Raw genomic sequence first — 21,735 nt, 5'->3', positions numbered from 1 at the left:
TATTGATTATTTAATAATATTTTAGGTTTGTAAGTTATATTTTATGATTGGTAGTTGTAATCTTGTCTCATACTTTATCCTGTTGATCCTGTTAGTAGTTAATCGGGGTTTATGCATATTTAATTATTAGAATAGAGGTGTGTGAGTCCTCATTTCCTAACCCCGAGATTGAGGGCATCACAAGTTGGTATCAGAGCTACATGATCTAGTCCCTGAGACAAGTTAGGTTTTAAAAAGGGGTATTTTGGGAATATATCTATATCGCGAGAGAGTTCGACTCATGTAGAGTTGAGTTAGACTATTAGGTATAGTCTAAGGAAAGTGTTGATTGGTAAAGCAGAAACTAGAGTTAGGGTGTGAGTTAGTTGGAAGCTTTATTTAACCCTAACATTGTTTCTTGGTTGCTGTTTTGTGTTTTCTCTCAGGATCCTAGTAGTGGTAGTGACTCAGACTCAGAGATTAGCTTGACTGGTACCCCTGTGGACCCTATTCCACCCTCTCCAGAGGAACCTGTATATGTTAGTTCAGACCCAGAGGAGGACCCTTCTGAGAGTAGTGAGATCCCCATGCAGATTTCACCCTTGAGGCCTGATTCAGAGACCCCTGCCCCTGAGCCAGAGTCGGAGATGCCTAAGACTGTTCCTGTCAGTGTTGGTCGCAAGTTAGCCCAGGACCGAGACTTTGTGTACTCCCGCATTCCTGAGCTGGGAGCTTTGGTAGATAGGTTGATTCGAGACTCTAGGCAGAGGACTTCAGTGGTGGTGGAGGAGTGGAGAGCTAGGATTCAGTTGGTGGAACAGGTTGCCAGGAGGAGATTGGATGAGGGACCATCCACTAGTGATGCTGATACTGAGGCCCGGAGGCTGCATAAGATCATTCGCTGGATGTTGGTTGTGTTGAGAGAGATTCTAGATGATTAGACGGGACTGTTGGTTGAGCCCGTAGGTCGTTGTTGTTGTTTTCAGTGCCGGTAGGCTTTGGGATGCTTGGTCAGATGCCGGGATCCCTTTTTCATTTATCTTGTTGTATTTTAGACCAGTGTAGTAGTAGTAGTTGGAAGTTAGGGGTAGATAGGGGGATGTTTTCCAGTTTTTCCTCTGTTTAACCCAGCTATTTATTGTACCTTGTTTCAGAACCTTAAAATCCAGAATATTTCCTATGTAACCCTTGATTTAAATAAATCTATTATCTTGCTTTCCTTTGTGCACCATGTTTATCTTATAAACTGTTCTCAATGCCATGTTTTAAATACAGCTATGTTTTCATACAACCATGTCTAAAGATCGTAAAACCCTATTCTGTGCCATGATAAAACAACACTGATATGAGAATTATGTATTAATAGGATTGCATGTGCAAATTGGGTAAAACTTAAAACCCACAAAAGAGATTTCATAAAAATTGTTGTTATATATATGCCATGCTATCGTATTGCTAAATAATTGCTCAATCAGGTTTGTAAGAAATGGCCAACTCACCAGATCACCAAGAAGAAGAAATTCCCACCCAAGACCCAGAAATAAACCCAGAAACCACTTTGATGAGCAGACTTGCTCAGCTTTTGCAACAACCTGTGGCCCCAAAAGTTGGAAATTTCAAGCACTTTCAATCTGTTCATCCTCCAGAGTTCTTAGGTTTGCCAGATCTGATTAAAGCACAGTCATGGTTGAGAGAGATGGAAAAAGCCTTTGAGCTAGCCGAAGTTAAGGACGATAAGAAAGCTCAGTACGCAAGTTATTATTTGAGGGATGAAGCAAGTTTCTGGTGGGAGTCTTCTAAGGCGTTGTTGGAAGGCAAAGACTTATCTTGGGAGAAGTTCACTGAGATGTTTCTGGAAAAATATTTGCCAAGTTATATGCAAGATCAGTTGGAGATGAAATTTTTGGATCTTAGACAGGAGGAAATGTCGGTAGCAGAATATGAGGTGAAGTTTTCGGAGTTGGCAAGGTTCGTGCCAGAGTACATGAATACTGAAGCAAAAAAGGCTAAGAGGTTCCAGCAGGGACTTAAGCCGTGGATTAGGAGTCAAATAGCGATGTTGGAGATCAAGAACTATGCTGCTTTGGTTCAGAAGGCAATGATAGTGGAAGGTGAGCGGGAAGCTGCTCGAAGAGAAAATGAAGGAAGAAAGAGGAAGTTTGAAAGCTCTGAGCAAGAGCAAGGAAGTTCAAAGTTCAGAGGAAAGTTTGGGAAGAATGGTGGAGGTCAGAACAAAAAGTTCCAGAGGTTTAGACCCGGGAATGGAGCTTAGAAGAACCGTTTCCAGAAAGCTGGACAATCGGGAAAGGAAAGCAGACCCCAGATGCAAGAATGCAGGAACTGTGGAAAGAGACACCCGGGGAGGTGTAATAAACTGGATATAACATGTTTTAAGTGCAACCAGAAGGGGCATTATTCTTCAGAATGTTCAAATAAAATAAGGAAGCCTGATTTGACTTGTTTCAAGTGTGGCAAGGTAGGCCATATGGCTAGAAATTGCAAGGAGCCTGTGCAGAAGGCTAATGTTCTCAGAATTGCTGGACCGCCGTCTCTCCCAGTACCATCAGCTTAACCCAGAGCTAGGACCTTTAACATGTCAATGAAAGATGCGGTGCAAGATGTGGACGTGGTAGCAGGTATGCTTGTCATAAACTCAGTAGAAGTAAAAGTTTTGATGGATTCTGGAGCAACCAGATCTTTTATTTCTGAAAGCATTCTTGATAAGTTAAATTGTGTTGTGTACCCTCTAGAGCCTAAGTTGATTATAGAGGTAGCAAATCAAGAGAAAATTGTTGTTAATAGGATTTGTCCCGACTGTGATGTGTCTATAGAAGGTCGGCACTTTTCTGCTGACTTAATTCCTTTTAAGTTAGGAGAATTTGAGGTTATACTAGGAATGGATTGGTTGTCAAATCATGAGGCGCAAATAGAGTGTAAAAGTAAGAAAGTGAAGTTAAAAACCAAGGATGGCGAGGAAGTGATATTTAAAGGAAAGAGGCAAGAGAAGAAATTTCTAACGGTTATTGAGGCGAGAAGATTAATACGTCAAGGATGTGAGGTTTATTTGGCTCATGTCGTGGACGTGGAGAAAGAATCTGTAAGGATCGACGATATTCCGGTAGTAAGAGATTTTCCGGACGTGTTTCCTGATGAATTGCCTGGACTACCTCCAGACATAGAGATCGAGTTTATGATTGAATTGGCTCCTGGTACGGAACCAGTGTCGAAAGCTCCCTATCGCATGACGCCGGTTGAAATGAAGGAATTGGCAGCTCAGTTGCAAGAGTTGTTGGACAAAGGAGTAATCCGACCGAGTGTATCCCCGTGGGGCGTACCGGTGTTGTTTGTAAAGAAAAAGGATGGAAGTATGCGATTGTGTATCGATTACCGTGAGCTGAATAAGTTGACAATCAAGAATAAGTACCCTCTACCACGGATCGATGACTTGTTCGACCAATTGAAAGGAGCTTCGTGCTTTTCAAAGATTGATTTAAGATCTGGGTATCATCAACTAAAGATCAAAGTGGAAGATTACCCAAGACAGCGTTCCGAACAAGATACGGACATTATGAGTTTTTGGTGATGGCATTTGGATTGACGAATGCGCCAGCTGCATTTATGGATGTTATGAACAGAGTGTTCAAGCAGTATTTGGACAAGTTCGTTATTGTGTTTATTGACGATATACTTATTTATTCCAAGACGGAAGAAGATCATAAGGAGCATTTGAGGATTTCCTTGGAAATTCTGCGAAAAGAGAAGCTGTATGCAAAGTTTTCAAAGTGTGAATTTTGGCTAAAGGAAGTGCAATTTATTGGTCATGTAGTTAATAAAGAAGGAATTAAAGCGGATCCATCCAAGATAGAAGCCGTAATGAATTGGGAAAGGCCCAAGACTCCGACGGAAGTCAGAAGTTTTCTGGGATTAGCTGGATACTATAGAAGATTTGTGCAAGATTTCTCAAAAATTGCTGTTCCATTGACAAAGTTGACGAGAAAGAATGAGAAGTTCGTTTGGACAGGAAAGTGTGAGGAAAGTTTTCAAGAGTTAAAGAAGAGATTGGTAACCGCCCCAGTGTTGGTATTACCAGATGATAAAGGTGAATTTGTGATATTCAGTGATGCTTCCTATAAAGGACTTGGATGCGTGTTAATACAACACGGGAAGGTGATAGCATACGCGTCAAGGAAACTCAAGCCGCATGAGCAAAAGTATCCAACACACGATTTGGAATTGGCAGCAATTGTATTTGCCCTTAAGATTTGGAGGCATTATTTGTATGGGGAAAAGTGCGAGATTTATACGGACCATAAGAGCTTAAAGTATATCTTTACTCAGAAAGAACTGAATATGCGACAAAGAAGGTGGTTGGAATTGATCAAAGATTATGATTGTGCGATAAACTATCATCCTGGAAAGGCAAATGTGGTAGCTGATGCTTTAAGTCGAAAGGAAAAGTTGAATATGTTAAAGTCATCAGAAGAATTAATCAAGGACTTTGAAAAGATGGAAATAGTGGTGCAGACTCCAGAATGTGGAGGTGAAGCCATTTATGCAATACGGTTTCAACCTGAAATTTTGGAAAAGATTAGATGCTGTCAAGAGCAAGTGATGAATCGCGAAAGGAATAAGTTGAAGGGAGAAGAAATTAAAGCTCAAAAGGATGGAAAAGGGATATACCGTGTTAACTCACGTATTTGGATACCTGATATTATGGAACTAAAGCACGAGATTTTTCAAGAAGCGCATAACTCGAGATTTTCAATTCACCCTGGGAGTACGAAGATGTACCAGGATTTGAAAGAAAATTTTTGGTGGCCAAACATGAAAAAGGAAATTGCGGAATGGATAAGCAAATGTTACACATGCCAAAGAGTTAAAGCGGAACATCAAAGGCCAAGTGGATTGCTTCAGCCACTGGACATACCTGAATGGAAATGGGAACATATCGTGATGGATTTCGTGGTAGGATTACCTAAAACCAAGTCTAATCATGATGCGATTTGGGTGGTAATTGATCGGTTGACAAAGTCAGCACATTTCTTGCCGATAAACGAAAGGTTTTCATTAGAGAAGCTGGTCAAATTATATCTGGATGAAATCGTGATGCGTCATGGAGTTCCTGTATCTATCGTGTCTGATAGAGATCCAAGGTTTAACTCAAGATTTTGGCGACAATTCCATGATCATTTGGGAACGAAATTGAAAATGAGTACGGCATATCATCCGCAGACAGATGGACAAAGTGAAAGGACAATTCAGACAATTGAGGATATGTTGCGAACCTGCGCAATAGATTTCAAAGGAAATTGGGACGATCATTTGCCCTTAGTTGAATTTTCCTACAACAACAGTTATCACGCAAGTATTGGCATGCCGCCTTATGAAGCGTTGTATGGAAGAAAGTGTAGATCCCCTACTTATTGGGACGAAGTTGGTGAGCGCAAGTTAATTGGCCCCGAGCTAGTGCAGCAAACGAAGGAAAAAGTTGAAATGATACGAAAGAGATTAATTACAGCTCAAGACCGACAGGCAAAGTACGCGAATCAAGAGCGGAAAGATGTGCAATTCAAAATTGGAGACAAGGTCTTGTTGAAGATATCTCCTTGGAAAGGTTTAACTCGATTTGGAAAGAAAGGAAAGCTGAGTCCAAGGTATATTGGACCATTTGAAGTATTGCGACAAATTGGGAAAGTGGCGTATGAAATAGCGCTACCGCCGCAAATGCAACATCTTCACAATGTGTTTCATGTATCTCTCCTAAAAAAGTATAATGCTGATGCGAGCCATGTGATCGAGTTGGAACCAGTAGAAATCCAACCAGATTTGTCCTATGTGGAACAGCCAGTGCGAATTTTGGATCGAAAAGAAAGGATGCTTAGAAATAAAGTTGTACCTCTAGTTAGAGTGTTGTGGAGAAATCCACTAGTCGAGGAATCGAGTTGGGAATTAGAAAGCGAAATGAAAGAAAAGTATCCCCGTCTGTTTGCTTAGATTAGATTCTGGGGACAGAATCCTTTTAAGGAGGGTAGATTGTAATAACCGAGAATTTTGCGTCGTAATTAAGAAAATAAAGTATGTGTTATGTGATGAGATTATAATTATGTGATTAAGTGGTGATTATTTGTCTTATCTGTATACTAGAGTTAAGGATCGTGGATAAAAATGTTCCAATTTAAAGAGTCAACTTAGAAGTCGAGCTGTGGTTTCGGGCCGTCAGGTAGAACGGAACCCGTCCTAGTATGAAAATTAAATAATATAAAATATGAATTATATGTGAAGTGAATGAATAAAGTATTTCGTCTTAAGAGACGTGTTGATTGGCAAAGATAATGAGAAGCGTAATCGAAACGCTGAGCGTCGGGCCGTCAGGCTGAACGTGACCCGGTACGCGTAAAAGACGATAAAGATTAAAGAGTGATATATTCTATGATCAGACCTGAGTCGTTATGTGACTATATACGTGTGATTGCTTGACTGTGTGCATGACTATATGTTCTGTGTGAATTTTGTGAATTTTAAAGAAATTATGTGATTTAAATAAAGGTTTAATTAACCTTCGTGCATTTTTATAAAATAATCTGAGATGGATAAAAACATGGGATTTATTCTGTTATCTTCATAGAGGTCCTAGAGACTTTTTAAAAATAATAAGTGAATTTAATTGTTGGACCTTGCATTTTTGAATCGATTTTATGAGGAAAATGTATTTATTAAAGCAAGTTTGCAAAATTCATATAAAATCAACCGTTCGCTCAAATTCTTATTATGAGTAATGGATAAAAAGCTAATTTCGAGACCTACGTGTTAAAGATTTTTATTCAAGACAATTTCATCTTCCCGAGAGAAAAATAATTTTACTTTGGATTTCGTTGCATTTGAGTAAAAAGAGAAACAAAATGCAAATTAAAAAGGGGGTTATTAGATTACCATTTTACCCTTGCTTTGGTGGAGTATAAAACACTCCTTCCTTCCCCCATTTTCTTCTTCTTGCCGTGCACTCACTCTTTTCTCTATTTCTCTCACTCTCACTCTCTCTCTCTCGGCAACTCTCTTTTTCTCTCTCTTTGATTTCTCTCGGTATATTGCCTCTCCCTCTCTAATTCCTTGAAACACTCCATGAATCTTCATCCTTAATCCATACAAGATCTTTAATTCGTGTGCATGTGTGTGTTTGTGCTTGCATGCCGTAGTGTGTGTGTGTGTTGGGTTCGGTTTCGAGCCAAGAACCGAGGGCTTGCTTGATTAGTTCATGTTCTGTGATTAACGTGCTGAAATCAGATTGCATGTGGAGTTGTTGCATTGGCTTTGTTAAGAAATCGGGGGTTTTTATGGTTGGACACCCTCGAATGAGGGCACCACCGTGAAGCCACCGCCGCCAGTGATGAACTCCGGTGAACCGGTGGTGAGCTATGATGCTTTGACTGAGCTCTCATAATTCAAACACATGGTTTCGAGTGTTGTATGTTTGTTGTTTTTTTAAAAGAATCCGAATGTTGTTCTTGGTTTAAAAATGTTGTTAAACTCAAATAATTTGATGAATGTTTATAGTATCGATTTGAATTATGATTTGATTGTGATTTGAAGGTGTGTATGTTAAATATAAGTGCATGTCAAGTTGTGGTTCGAGAATTTGTTATAAAGTTTCGGTTTTAAAGAATGAGTGTTCAAATTGTTGTTGATCAAGTACTTTTGGTTTAGATTAAGTTCAATTCTTGATTTTTGAACTTTCATGTTGGTTTTTGCTGCATTTTGTTGAAAAACCCGAATGGTTTTGATCTTTGGAATAATTGATTTGATTTTCTTGTTGAATAAAGTAATTATGGATGGTTATTAGGATGATTAATGGATTAAAAGAAATGGAATTGTTATTGCATGTTGATCTTTGATCGAGTTTTGTACTAATGAAAAGGGAATTAAAATTTAATAATTTGATTCTTGGTTAATTAGCTAGTCTCGAGATTTGCATGTAGATTTACAAAAGAAATTAGTGATGCATGTTAAAGTATAGCCTTGCATGTAATTGTCAAGTTGAAAATAAGCTAAAAAGAATGAGTGTTGGACTAATTTCAAGTTTTTAAGCAAATCTAATGCTTGCATGTCAATGTTCGACCTTTGAATTGTGTTTTGTGGATATAGCCGAATGGAATATAGGAATAAAAAGGATTTGATTTGATGTTAAGTCAATGCATGAGTAATTTTAAGAGACTATGTGATTTATATGTTTATTTGGATTCGAATTTTGAAGAATAAAGAGAAGAGAATGATTTTTTTTGGATTGTATTATATGTTTATGTGAGTTAAGGTGGAGATTAATTAGTTTTGATAACCTTAAGTGATAATTATGGTGGTAAAGGTTTAGTTGAGAATAAACCATGTACTCGTAAGAATTATATTAGTGTGATTTGAAGAATAGGTAAGTTTAAGCGAGTACAAATTGATTAATGAGTACATAAAGATATAAAGGCTACGAGAAAGGAATGTGTTATGTGCTTATGTGTATAAGCTATACTCGTATATTTCGAGTCAAGAATATAATCGAGTTATCGTATAGAGTGATCGTTCCGGGAACGAGAGTTGGGAATCTAATTAAGATTTTGGTTTTTATTGTAGATTCGGAGCGTGAGGGCATTCAGGCTAGGAAAGGAAAGGATTTACTAGGTGGCCGTAGTTCAACCCTCAGGAAAGCAATTTCAGGCAAGTAACTCTGATTACTTGTGTAAATGATTATAAAGGAAATGTTGTTCATACCATGTAGAGTATTGAACTGTTAAAGTATAAAACCTTTGCTTTATGAAACCCTGATATTGATTTGAAGTACCCTTGTTCTTGATAACCTGTTATTGATAATCCTATTAATTTCACCCTTTGATAATCTGCCTTTCTGTTCCAGTTTCCTTAATGCCATGAATCATATTGAACCTTTAATTATCTTGGATAACTCTGTTAATGATACCCTGTTTCTCTTGATCGCCCTAATGATCCCTAAGTTATTACTGATCCTTCAAATTTAGTACCTTATTATCCTTGATACAGAATTCTTGAGAATTGTTCCTTGCGTATCTTTGATTCACTCCCTGAACTTTGTTTCTTTAAAATCTGAATTAAGAATGAGTTTCGACTTGAAAGAGTCCAAATGATTTCAAATGCTTGGTAATGATAAAATGAATTTTAGAAAACCTATTTATTTTTCCAACTCAAGGTTTTCCAAATGAATTCCTGATGGATTGGATTGAGACGTAAGAGGCTAGTGGGACTAGTCCAGTCATGGTAAGAGGCTAATGGGACTAGTCCAATTTAAGGCTGAAATTATGCCAAATGGTACCTTAAAGACCGGAATGGAGGTCGATACGGGCTGATCACCCGTATATAATGAAATGGAAAGATAAGTGATCCAATCAAGGGTTCTAAATGATTATTTAAAAAGGGAACTGAAACTTTTATTCATTAAATTGATTTTGTTGAAATGAAAATGGTTTATACTGCTTTGAAAAGAGTTGATTATGTTAATGTGAAGCTTAAAGCTCAGAACCCTGATTCCTGAAATTGTTGATCATATGAATGATTCTATATCTTGAAATACTGTTGCTTTCCTCTACCGAAAGATCTATTTTAATCCTATAATGAATTGTGATGAATGTCGGCTTTCGTCCTGTTTCGAGCTTTGTTTCTTGAAAGCCCAACTATTCTTCAGATACCCTTTCCTTATCCCAAAGAAAACAAAAATAAATATATGGAAATCTGCCACCTAGATCAGCTAAGATAGAATGCCCTAGTTTGTTCAAAGTATATTGAGAATTGATATTGTCGAACTGCTATATAGTTACTTGCTGAGTTTTCTACTCACTTGTTTTGTCTTAATCTAACCATGGCAGTTAAGCAAGAAGATGGCCAGGCTTAGGCACACCGCTCGTAAGAGCGTACCTGGTGGTCCCTACCGTGTTGAGGGCTTCCAGTTGCCAGAGCAGGTAGTGGTTTGTATGAGTGAGCTCGTGCCTAGAAAGAGGTGTTTAAAGATACAATGGGTTATCTGTCGGTTTCCAGCCGGAACCATATTGATTATTTAATAATATTTTGGGTTTGTAAGTTATATTTTATGATTGGTAGTTGTAATCTTGTCTCATACTTTATCCTGTTGATCCTGTTAGTAGTTAATCGGGGTTTATGCATATTTAATTATTAGAATAGAGGTGTGTGAGTCCTCATTTCCTAACCCCGAGATTGAGGGCGTCACAGGCCGCGCTGGGTCGGGATATTAAAATCCTGATTCTTTTATAATTTAAATTGCTGGAATCCTGGGATGTATGGACTACTATATAAACATAACTTAGGTCGTTTTTCAGGAGAAATTCAGAGATATAAAGTTATCAAGGAAGGAGAAGACGGCAAGAGACCTTTTGGCACAATTCAACAAAGGCGAAGACGAACTAGTTTATTCTTGTGAATATTTGTTGTAAGTTGTAATTTGGATGCTTGTTTCTTGTTTTGCTGAACCAATATTCTTGATTGTACTTTGGTTTATTTATTCGTATAAAGACTATGTTTTCTTTATCATGTTTTTATTGGAACCCACGTTGGCAATGAGTTCGATTATGGGCTAATCGTTATCGTGGGGGTTCTAGCAGATTTACTTATGGATTTATTTAGTTAAATTGTTTGATTCCTTAGTGTGTGGTGATTGTATGATATCCTACTTATGGTTGTGCGTATTCATCTTGTGAGCGTCGCGAACTTATAAGATAGTGTGTTAATTCTTAATGAAGCGAACGTGAATTTAAGGATTTAGAACTTGCCATGCTAGCATAGGCTCATGTATTGTTATGCATGATTTGTAGGTAATTTTAACCATCTTACTTGCCCTATGTAATCAAGATAGATAACTTGTGCTTAAACCGTTATGTTGTCAAATTCTATAGACATATAGGGTCTTAATATAATTGGTGCCTATTCAGCTTCTATCTCTTTTGTGGATGTCTGGTAGAATGGTACTCGTGCAACGAAAGTTGGCATTTATCAGTTTCGTGTTGTCTGATTAGTGTCATCACTATTGCATGCTAAGGTTGAGAATAATAAGGTTATTGAATGAAATATTTAATGAAGTTAGAGTCCCATGTCTGTCATATATATATTAATTCAGTCTATCTTATTCTCGTAGTTATAATAGTTAGCGTAATTCTTAGTTATAAATATTCTCAAATTGTTATCGTCTTAGCATTGAATAATAACCATACATTGTTGCTTAGGTGTGTAATTTAGATAGTTAACCAATATAGTCTCTGTGGGAACGAATCTGATTTAAATCTTATACTACTTGCGAACTCGTATACTTGCGTGTAATATTAGCGCGTGTTTAGCGACTAACATATGATATAAAGGTGCTTGGTGTGTGATGTTGTTGTGGTTTTGCTTTTTATGGTGAGGATAGTGATGATTATATTTTGGGAAGAGTGATTCATGTGGCTGATGTGGTAAGTTGGTGAATGATTTCCCATTAATGGTATCAATGAGAGGGAGAAGCATGGGTGTTCTCCTAAGGTGAAAGTGAGAGTGTCTAGAGTCCATGAAAGTGGACAGTGAATGCACAAAGAAGAAATGAAGTGTGGTTTGTTTTTGTGTGTGTATATGATAAAATGTATGCAAGCAGTGGTCTTATAAAGAGTTCAAAGAACTCCTATTATGACATTAAAATTTAGAATAAACCTAAGTATGTGTATGCATGGCATGCAAATGCATAGTACAGATTTTAAATGCACATCAGAAAAGATGATCTCATGTTAGTTTGTCAACAAAACACTTAAGTAATAAGCATAGAAATCACATGCATTATCTTCTTTTAGACACCTACTTTTAATTTTTTTTGAAGATTAAGTTGACTTTCACTGACTGAATTTTATTTTTAGTTGTTTTTATATGAAAGCATTTATGGAAGGGGATATGCAGTGCTTATGTATGCAAGGTCTGTGCAGAGAGTAATAAGAAACTCTCAGTGATGTGCAAGTGCATTTAATGAAGCATGCATTAAAGATCTTATGTGTGTTCATTAATATATTCCTTTTATAAACAAAAGAGTGAAAAGGAACAGATATTACACAAAGGGACAGAGGTTCATTAAATAGGTGCAGTCACTTTGTAACATTGTGAATTAAATGACCAAGACTCAACTGTTCATGATTGATGTGACTGATTTGGATTCTTTTAGGTTATTTTAATTTCCACTTACATAAATACCAGCAACCAAATTACACATGTGAACTTTCATACGCACATATAGAGGATACCAGCAACCAAGTAAAGACATAAATAGCTTCTCACAAATAAAATATGCAAAAATGATCTTAGTTTCTATTTATGGTTGTTTCACCAGTGATCCAGATACTGGGATTCTCTAAGGGATTCCCAGCCAGGTCTTAGTGTCAGGGCATTATGTGTGTGTGATTTATACTACATGAGGAATGCAACATGCACTTCTTATACATCAACAAGTAATTTTAATAAATCTGTTCATCCAAGTAAACAAAGACTTAAGTCACATAGTAAGAATCCTGAATACTGCACATAATCATTCCACTGTGTAACTTATCAATAAAATCATAAATTCACACTTGATGTATAAACTTTATACTACCAATCAATAGTATAATTTAAGTTTCATACTATAATGTGATTTACCATAATAAGCCATCTGATTTACACCCTGTCCTTATTCAAACATATAAACAATCAAACTGAGAACATACATCAGACATTTAACAAATTAAATCACTTTTCTCAACAGTCCATAGCCTTTAAGCGAAGAAATTCCAATTTTAAGTAAAACTGATTTAATGGTTTAATTTATCAAAATTCTTAATCACCAGAAGTGACACATGTTTGAATTTACTAAAAACCAACTGATTCTCTACTTACTTTAAATCAAATAATACCATTATCCTATAACTGATGTCTCAGATTGGTCAACAATATTGAGTTTAATCATTTAAGTTAAGATGAATCAAATCAACACTTCTACTTATTATCCCAACCTAAATCAAGTTCAACATTTAAATCCAGATTATTCTGTTACTATGCCACTGATAATTGTAACAACAGTTCATGCACAGGGATAAAAGCAGATATTTCATTTAGTTTAATGACTATATCTATTATAATTCTCATATTCTCATACACCAGACATAATTAGCAACTAGAAACAACTGATTCATCTTTTAATTAAGTTCAAATAATCCTTCAAAAATAAAGTTTAATAAAATCAACACACTGCTGATAGCTCAGCTAATTCAAAACCAATTAAGTTATATTAAAACAAATTTGTCAATATTTCACTGGAACTTTCAAACAATCCAATCATCAATCAAGTTTAACATTTTAGCTCAAAATAACCCTGTTAATGTATTACTGGAACTCTCAATTAATCCACCAACAGTTAAGTTTAACATAAACATGAACTTAATAACTTACTGGAACTCCAACAACAATCAAGTTTCTCATTTTAAATCAAAACAACACTGTTAATCCACCACTAATACTTAGTTAATTCATCCATCAGATTAATCGAATGAATGAAGTTAATTTTGTCAAAATACAGTTGATAACTCAGGTAGGTTACTCATACAGTTTAATTACAAGGACAAAATCAAAACAGACATTTCATTCAGTTCAGGTAAACCATCAAACCAAATTTCAATTAACCTTATTTATCAAAAACATCGAATCAGAACTCAAAAAGCCTTGAATCAAAACTTAAAAACAATCAATCAATCCATAGATCAATCATTTACATATTTAATCCCAAATTATCACATAGCTACTCACTGAATCAATTTTGAGTTTAAAAAAATATACCTGAGTCCATGGCATTGAAACGTTCATGGACACTTACCCGACTCAACTCGTCTGACCCCGGGTTGAGTGACTCAGTGAGTTAACTCGGTAACTCGTCCGAGTTGACTCAACTGAGTCATGCCGATTCCTTCACCAATCAATCTCTTTCTCCTTGATCTACCATTTATGCTTTCTCCTTCTTCGTTTACCCTGCAAAAATCGCTCAAATTCAAGTTAGGGTTTGTGACTCAGTTGATTTAATCGAATCAAACATATATATACATGTGTGTGAGTGTGAATGTTGATTTCGAATCAAACTTAGGTTCATTGATTTGAACCCAAGTGGACTTGATCGAAGATCATTTTGATTTTACCAACCCAATTGATTAATAAAGAGATTCAATCGATTCCTGTGATTAAATCACTTGAATATCGTGTATAGTATCTGAGAATTAAGAATTGATTGAGGTTCAATAAACTCGTCGGAGAAACTGATGAACAGCGACGAGTTTTGAGAGAGAGAAATCGTTCTAGCAGGAGGTCGGGATTTCCAGCCCGGACAAATGTAAATTTCAGAAGGACAGAACAAGGTAATCAAAGGATGTGTAACCGATTCCCAACCCCAAATCAATAGAGAGTCATCAGACCAGCAATACCTGAATGCAGAACGTGTAGGAAAAAGCATACCAGAATTCGTAATAAGCCAAACATCACGTGCTTCAAATGCAAGCAGAAGTGACACTATTCGGGGGAGTGCCCAACATGGAAGACTGAAGTTACTTGTTTCCAATACAGAAGAAAGGGACACATCGCTAAGGACTCTAGGGGGCGCAATGGAAACCAGTGTTCCAAGGGTTTTGGCATTACCTCGGCCACCGCAGCAGAATTAGTCTAGAGTAAGGACTTTTAACATGTCGATGAAAGAAGCTATGCAGAGTCCCAATGTGGTTGTAGGTACGCTTTCTGTAAATTCTGTAAATGCAAAAGTATTGATAGATTCTGGAGCTACAAAATCCTTTATCTCTGAAGAATTTATTGATAAGATACATGGCAAAGTTGAATGGTTGGGAGAGACGTTAATTATAAAATTAGCGAATGATGACCAAGTTCCTGTAGATCGAATATGTCCCGAGTGAGATATCAGTATAGTTGGACATCATTTCTCTGTGAACTTAATTTCTTTCAAGTTAGGAGAATTTGATATTATTTTAGGTATGGACTGTTTGTCTTGTCATAATATTCAAATCGATTGCACGAACAAGAAAATGAAATTACAAACTACAGACAATGCAACGGTAATGTTCAAAGGCGAAAAACAGCAAAAGAAATTTCTGACAATAATGCAGGCCAAACGATTGCTACGATAGGGAGGTGAAGTGTATATAGCTTATGTGTTGGATACAGAAAAGGTAAGTCCCACGATAGAAGATATTCCAGTGGTATGTGAGTTTCTTGATGTCTTTCCAGATGAACTTCAAAGATTACCATCAGACCGAGAAATCGAGTTTATGATCAATTTAGCGCGAGGTACAGAACCAGTTTCGAAGGTTCCATATCGAATGACACCGGTTGAGATGAAAGAATTGTCAACGCAACTGCAGGATCTTTTAGACAGGGGAATCATATGACCCAGTATATCCTTATGGGTGCACCAGTACTGTTTATGAATAAAAAGGACGGCAGCATGCGACTATGCATCGACTATCGGGAATTAGATAAGCTGACTATCAAGAATAAATATCCTTTTCCAAGAATCGATGATTTGTTTGATCAACTGAAAGGAGCCGCCTAGTTTTCCAAGATAGACTTACTGTCGGGATACCATCAATTGAAGATCAGAGCTGAGGATATTCCCAAGACCGCTTTTCGTACCAGATACGGTCATTATGAATTTTTTGTAATGGCATTCGGTTTGACTAACGCACCAACAGCATTCATGGATTTGATGAACAGGGTATTCAAGAGATACTTTGATAAGTTCGTGATTATATTTATTGATGACAACTTGATTCATTTGAAGACTGAAGAAGAGCATGCCGAGCATCTGAGGATTACTTTGGAAACTCTAAGAAAGTAACAACTTTACGCGAAGTTCTGGAAATGTGAATTTTGGTTGAAGGAAGTGCAATTTCTAGGACATATCATTAGCATGGAAGGAATTAAAGTTGATCCAGCAAAGATTGAAGCTGTATTAAATTGGGAAATGCCAAAGACACCGACAGAAGTTCAAATTTTCTTGGGATTAGTGGGATACTACAGAAGATTTGTTAAATATTTTATGAAAATAGCAACGCTACTGATTAAGTTGACCCGAAAAAGTGAAAAGTTCATATGGGATGATAAGTGTGAAGAAAGTTTTCAAAAACTGAAGAATCGGTTAGTAACTACACCGGTGCTTGTGTTACCAGATGAGCATGGAGATTTCGTCATCTACAGTGATGCTTCATACCGCGAACTAGGATGTGTATTAATGCAGCATGGTCATGTAATCGCTTACGCTTCGAGACAATTGAAACCTCATGAGCAAAAATATCCTACGCATTATCTGGAATTAACAGCGATCGTATTTGCACTGAAACTTGGGAGACACTATCTTTACGGCGAGAAATGTGAAATCTACACGGATCATAAAAGTTTAAAGTATATCTTTACGCAGAAGGAGCTTAACATGAGGCAACGACGATGGTTAGAATTGATCAAAGATTACGATGTTACAATCAGTTATCATCCAGAAAAAGCGAACGTCGTGGCAGATTCACAAAGCCGGAAAGAAAGATTGAATTGGTTGACTTCATCTGAAGAATTAGCCAAGGGATTTGAGAAATTGAGATTCGTATTCCAAATGAATCCACTGAAGTTATTCACGCAATGACTTTCCAACCAGAATTATTGGAAAAGATTCGATGATGTCAAGAAGAAGTGATGAGTCAAGACGATGACTTAACTGGAGAAGAAATCACAACTCAGAAGGAAAATAAACGAATTCTAAATTTTTCATCAATAATATGGATCCCCAATGTGACAGAACTGAAGGAAGAGATATTACGAGATGCTCATAGTTCAAAATATTCCATATATCCAGGAAGTACGAAAATGTACCGTGACTTGAAGGAAAACTTTTGGTGGCCAAATATGAAGAAAGAAATAGCAGAGTAGGTGAGTAAATGCTACACATGCCAGCGAGTCAAAGCGGAACATCAACGTTCAAGTGGATTATTGCAACCATTGGATATTCCAGAATGGAAATGGGAACATTTAGCAATGGATTTTTTTGTAGGACTTCCAAGGGCTAGAGCAAATCATGATGCAATATGGGTAATCATCGACAGACTAACAAAATCAGAACATTTCATACCGATCAACAAAATTTTTCACTCGATAAGTTAGTGCACTTATATCTCAAAGAAATCGTGATGCGACATGGAGTCCCAATATCTATTGTGTCTGATTGAGATCCACGTTTCAATTCAAGATTTTGGAGACACTTTCAAGAATGCCTTGGAACCAAATTAAATATGAGTACCCCGTACCATCCGAAAATTGATGGAAAAAGTGAAAGAACTATTCAAATAATCAAAGATATGTTACGAGTTTGTGCAATTGATTTTGAAGGCAGTTGGGACGAGCATTTACCTTTAGTCGAATTTTCTTACAACAATAGCTATCATGCAAGCATTGGAATACCACCTTACGAAGCTTTATATGGAAGAAAATGCAGATCACCTGTGTATTGGGATGAAGTTGGAGAACGCGGGATTTTGGGTCCAGAATTGATTCAACAAACCAAAGAAAAGATAGAACTCATTCGAAAGCGACTCGAAGCGGCACAAGATCGACAACACAAATATGCAGATCGAGCCAGAATAGATATGGACTATCAAGAAGGAGAACATGTATTACTCAAAATATCGCCATGGAAAGGATTGACCAGATTTGGAAACAAGGGTAAATTGAAGCCATGATATGTTGGTCCATTTGAAATCTTGAAGAAAGTTGGGAAAGTTGCATACGAGTTAGCTTTACCACCTCACATGCAGCATATCCATAAGATATTTCACGTGTCAATGCTTAAGCGATACAATCCTGATTCTAGACATTAATAGAATATGAATCGAAAAAAATCCAACCTGATTTGACTTACATAAAACAGCCGGTAAGAATCATAGGTCGGTAGGAGAGAGTGTTGAGAAATAAGTCTGTATCTTTAGTGCGAGTTTTGTGGAGAAACCCTATGGTTGAAGAATCAACCTGGGAACTTGAGAGTGAAATGTTAGAAAAGTATCCCCATTTGTTATCTTAGCGAGATTATGAGGACAGAATCCTATTAAGGGGGAAGGATGTAACGCTTGGAAAATTGTGCTTGTATTATATCGTATTTATAATAAATTATGTGTTTTAATATGTCATTTATGTGTAACTAGCTATAAAACCCTAACTGTTACGTGCTGTGTGTATTCTGTATCGTCCGGGTATTTTCAGGATATTTTTTAGATATTTTATTTGAATTTACAGCTTTCGTATCAAAAGTAATAAAACCCCAACTATAATTTTATAGCTGATATTTCAAATAAAATAATAGGCTTTATTTTTCATCAAACGGCTTGTACTATCGTATTATTTTGAACATCTAGATATTTTCTAAATTTTCTCGTTTCACGTAAAATGACTTTTCCGAGCCCTATTGGGTGTTAAAAACCCCATAAAAATAACATTTTTATTTTCATAAAATTACAGGACTTTCATTTGTACCGTTTCTTTTTGTTTTTGAATTATTCACAATTTTTGGGAATTTTTGGCATATGTATTGTATATATAAAATATTTAAAATTATACTCAAAATTTATAAAAATTGGGGCCAAATAATTTTATTAGATGTGTAATTAGACCCTTAATTTTAATTAGAAGTATTTTTAACCCTAGTATAAATATCTGATTTATTATTAATTATTAATTAGTTAATTATAAAAAATTAAAAAATTCAAGAAAATCAGTTTGTTGGTGAAGAGCAATCCAGGAATTCAAACCCAGATTTCATAGTGATTCTGTTGTCCAAATTGATCATGTGAGTAACCAAAACGAAGCTTATGATCTCTACTTTCTATTCATACCATCAATTTCATGTTTTATTGCTTGGATTTTTAATTCTTATTTTAGGGTTCATGAACTGAATTTGGGGGTTTTTAATTATGGGGTTATGGGATGAAATTGATGCTTGGGATAGCTTTAGATGCTTGTTTACAGTTGATTTGTGTTATTCAATTCATCAAACGATTGCTATAATTAGTTCTTATTCTACGGTTTATACAATTTTTATTTGATTCATTTTTATAGTTACATGAATCTGAGGTTGTTTTGGTTATAGAGGTTAGATTGTAGAAGTAATAAGCTTTATTTTAAGTTATTATTTGTTATTTTTCGTGTAAGGAATCGCAATTTTGATTTTTGGCCGGAAATTAGTATGATTTGATTGGAGAAATTGTTCCCGGAGTTATTAGGCTATGATGTTGGCATGGTTGTGTTCCTGGAGTGATTTAGAGGGAAAATCCGCAAAGAATCGATCCAAATGATGTCGTTATGGCCCTGAAAGGAGTTACGCCAGATTCTCGCCGATTTTTGTTTGGTTCTCGCCGGAGAAGACGACGGAGACATCGTCGGTTGTAGCAGGCCAGGTAGCTGTACTGTAGGGGAAGATTAGAGTGTTTCTGCAGCTCGAACGGAGGGGAATCATTTTGTTTTGCCCCGACGAAACTCGCCGGAGACCGGCGAAGAACCGCCGGAAACTAGAATATTTCCAGAAACCGGTCGGTGTTCTTCCTGACACGGATAGTTCGTCCCTGGCCCGAATTTTAACACACTGTGACCCGGTTTCGATCCAACAAACCCCCAATCCATTTCCCTAATTGTGTTTCTGTATTTTTATTTATTTACTTTTATTTTTATAAATCAGAAATTAGTTTTTGTAAATTAGAAAAATCAAATAAAAATTGGATTAAAAATATGATTTATTTTATAACTAATTTATAAATTATTTTATTAATTTAGAAATTCAAAAAGTTAAGTATTTAATTAATTAATTATTTATTTACTTAATTATTTAATATTTAATATTTAATTAATTATTTCATAAATGAGATTAAATAATAAGATCAATTAATTTGATTATTGGTTCGATAATTAATCGACTCAAGCGTGTGACTCATAATTATTCGAGTTGTGTTCCGAATTTTATCAACTGGACGTGCGAGTATCGTTTTATTTATGTATGTATGATCATATTTCATAATATTTACTCGTATCGATTAATTAATTATAATTAAGCATTTTAACTAGATAATTTGTAATAAATTGTAATTAATTCCAAAAATTAGGGAATAATTATTTTTAAATATGATAATTCTTAAATAATTATTTAAAAATATAATTAAGGTTTAATTAATTATTTCTAATTAATTTTAATTGATTTATAATTAATTAAATCTTGTTCATTGCGTAATAATTAAACCGTATATCCGATTCGAGCGAAACGAAAGTCCTTTGGCCAGAAAAATAATCTGTTTTCATTAAAAATAATATTAAATCCTATTTTTTGTTAGAAACTAGTTGAATTTTGATATTTATTGAATTATAAGCCTTATCGCGTATAGAGGCGAGTCCGATAAATCCCGAAAATAGGAAACGAATCAGATAATGATAATTTGTAATAAATTGTAATTAATTCCAAAAATTAGGGAATAATTATTTTTAAATATGATAATTATTAAATAATTATTTAAAAATATAATTAAGGTTTAATTAATTATTACTAATTAATTTTAATTGATTTATAATTAATTAAATCTTGTTTATTGCGTAATAATTAAACCGTATATTCGATTCGAGCGAAACGAAAGTCCTTTGGCCAGAAAAATAATCTGTTTTCATTAAAAATAATATTAAATCCTATTTTTTCTTAGACACTAGTTGACTTTTGATATTTATTGAATTATAAGCCTTATCGCGTATAGAGGCGAGTCCGATAAATCCCGAAAATAGAAAACAAATCAGATAATGATCGGTTAAGCGAACAACGAGTCGATTTCGATTCTAAAAATTATTTTAAACCTAAAATGACTATGTGGCTTATGTGCTTATGTGCATCATATGGTTAATCGGGTCCTATCTACTAATAAGTAGTATACAAATTAATAATAAGCACATGGGTAGACAATAAGAGCTGTGTGAAGTCAACTTGAGACGCAATTAGAATACAAGATGACTAAATAAGTCTATTGCTTTGATAGAAGCAAAGCCAGCAAGGCGAGTCGAGCTGGTGATAGACAACGGTGAAGTACTTGGAGTGAGTCGCGTGAAATGCAAGTTTTTCCCCTATTTTAATTTCAGAATAGTGACACTTCTTCAGACTCTTATCACACTTGCACTCTTTTGATTCCTATTCATAAACACTATTGAACCTTTGTTTCTATTACATTTCGATTCTTGATTTCTCCTAATTCATTGAATCCTCTATTCATATTCCAATATTTATACCCTTTTATACATATACTCTAGTATACCCTGATGTTGGGATACATGGAAAGCATACTGATTGTTCTGGATGCTAAGCTTTGGATTAGATGGTTACGATATGGGCCGGGTATAGACCGGACCCTTGATTATTAGACCATAGTGCCGGGGTACCCTATATGTTGGTGGGGTCTATACAGTTGGGTATAGATCCGCGCTATATCCTGACTGATCAGCAGGTTATAGTGCATATGTTGGTTCTTATGTCCAGTCTCGTTCATTTGTATTCGCCAGTAATGGCCTTCATTCTTTTCTCGCATGGTTATATCTTTGCAGATGTAACAGGTTATCGGTTCATTTAACTTACTCAAACACTGTTTATATTTTGCGGACTTGTTGAGCAATTTTTGGATCACCCCTTTTTTGTTGTTA

Source organism: Apium graveolens, chromosome 3, assembly GCF_009905375.1.
Source record: "Apium graveolens cultivar Ventura chromosome 3, ASM990537v1, whole genome shotgun sequence".
Taxonomy (NCBI): domain Eukaryota; kingdom Viridiplantae; phylum Streptophyta; class Magnoliopsida; order Apiales; family Apiaceae; genus Apium; species Apium graveolens.
This window is presented reverse-complemented; position numbering follows the sequence as displayed.